Genomic DNA, 2,420 nt, shown 5'->3' on the forward strand with positions numbered 1-2,420 from the left:
GGGGGCTGATCAGAAAAGTCTTGACTGACCAGTTAGGACCAAGTTTCTGTGGAAGATTGAATTGCAATTAAACTGGGTAGTTAGCCCCAGTTTGGTGACTTCGCCTGGCAAAAGTGACTCAACCTTGGGCCAGTGGCTTTGTTTTTTAACACCCATGACAATCTTATATGATACCACGACCTGTGTTATTATTCCCAACTACAGATGAAGAAGCTGAGGCTTAGTGGATGTAAGAAACATGCCCACACTCCAACAGCTAATAGGTGGGAATTCTGGGATTCAAACCCAGAGGAGGCACACGTCACCAGCACAAACCATCATCATCGCTTTCTTCTTCTTCATCGTCATCGAAAAACCTGGTAATTATGTGCCAGTCATTTTCCTAAACCCTTTACAGGTATTACATAATTTAATCCTCACATTTCTTATGAGTTAAGTATAATTATTGTTCCCATTTTATAGATAAGGAAATCAAGGCACAGAGGAGTTAAGCAAGTTACCCAAAGTCACCAGTAGAGAAAAGGATGGCAGAATTGGAGCTTAGGGAATTTTTTTTTTTTTAAGATTTTATTTCCAAGTAATCTCTACACCCAAAGTGGGGCTTGAACTCACAACCCTGAGCTCAAACATCACCATACTCTTCTGACTGAGCCAGCCAGGTGCCCCAGAAATTTTTTTTATTTTAATATTTTACTTAATTAAAGTTAAAATTCACTTCTCTGACATCTATCAAATATAGCTTTTATCCCCCATTTCTTAGTTTTTTTTTTTTTTACTTTTTTTGAGATATAATTGATGCATAACATTGTGTAAGTGTAAGGCATACAATGTGATGATCTGATCACATTGTATCAGATTACTGCAATCTGCGTATTTTAGTTATGAGAAATGATTACTGCATTTAAGTTAGCATATCCATCACCTCACATAACTACAATTTTTTGTGTGTGGTGAGAACATTTGAGATTTACTCTTAGTAACTTTTTAGTATATATATATATTTTTAAATATTTTCTTATTTATTTGAGAAAGAGGGAGAGAAAGACCACAAGCAAGAGGGGCAGAGGGAGAGAGAGTCTCAAGCAGACTCCGCCCTGAATGTGGGGCCCAATGCGAGGCTTGATCTCATGACACTGAGATCAGGACCTGAGCGGAAAGCAAGGGTTGGCCACTTAACCAACTGTGTCACCCAGGTACCCCACAACTTTCTAGTATTTTAATATAGTATCATTAACTCTAGTCACCATGCTGAATATTAGATCCCCACAGCTTGTTTATCTTATAACTAGAAGTTTATACTTGGTCTGTTGTCCTCTTTCCTCCACATCGGAGCTCCCAGCAGCCACTTTCTAGTCTTCGTTTCTGAGTTTGGCTTTTTTTTTTAGATTCCACATATAAGGAAGATCTTACAGTATTTGTCCTTCACTGTCTGAATTATGTCACTTAACATAATGCCCTCAAGGGAACCTGGGGAGTTTTAGTCCAAAGCCCATCCTCTTAAAGGAAACAATTTTAAAAATAAAGGTAATTGGGTCTCCTTGTTACAAAATTAAGGCATATTTAGAAAAGCAGAAAGGAAAAAAGTCACCCAAAATTCTATCTCCCAAACGCAATCACACTTAACACTTAGTGTGTCACTCCTAGCCATAATTCTAAGCTACTTCGTTTTAACTATAGTTGTGATGTTACTAGAGGAGCTATTTTGTGTTCTGTTTCTTTTATTTAACATCACAATGGGAGCATTTCCAATATCCCTGAACTCTTCATAATTGTTATTGTTAATGGGTCCTTTATTATTGTTATAATTTGTAGTGCCTACTATGGGTCAGGTACTTGTGAGGAATTTCTATGTATTTAATCTTCACAAAAACTCCATAGTACAGAGACTATTTTAAGCCCTACCCTATTTTAGAAGAGGAAACAGGCACAGCTGGGATTTGAAGCAAGGGAGTCTGGGTTCAGAGTCTGCCATCATATAACTTTGGAAAGCAAGGATTTAAATTGTTTACATTTTGATATGTTAACTAACTAGAAATTAAATAAAAACTTTAAAAATACATTGTTTATATTTTGAATCAACCCCTGAGAACCATATGAAGCAGCATCAAAGCCATCTTCTAATAACCATTCAATTTTTTTAAAAACCTTTGCCAATAGTAATGTTAATTAACATGTTGCTAATCAATGAGGCAAACCTGGCATATAATTAGATAAAGAGAAAAGTATTAATAGCCACCATTTATCAAGTGCCATGTACTTTTTATATACATTATCTCTAATCTTCACTGGGACCGGATAGGATAGTGACTATTATTCCCTGCTAACGGAGGGAAGAAGGTGCAGAGAGGGAAATTTGCCTAAGATCACAAAGCTAGTAAGTGCTGAAGTCTGGTTCATACACAAACTTGTTTGGCTCTAAA

Source organism: Mustela nigripes, chromosome 1 (genome assembly GCF_022355385.1).
Source record: "Mustela nigripes isolate SB6536 chromosome 1, MUSNIG.SB6536, whole genome shotgun sequence".
Taxonomy (NCBI): Eukaryota; Metazoa; Chordata; class Mammalia; order Carnivora; family Mustelidae; genus Mustela; species Mustela nigripes.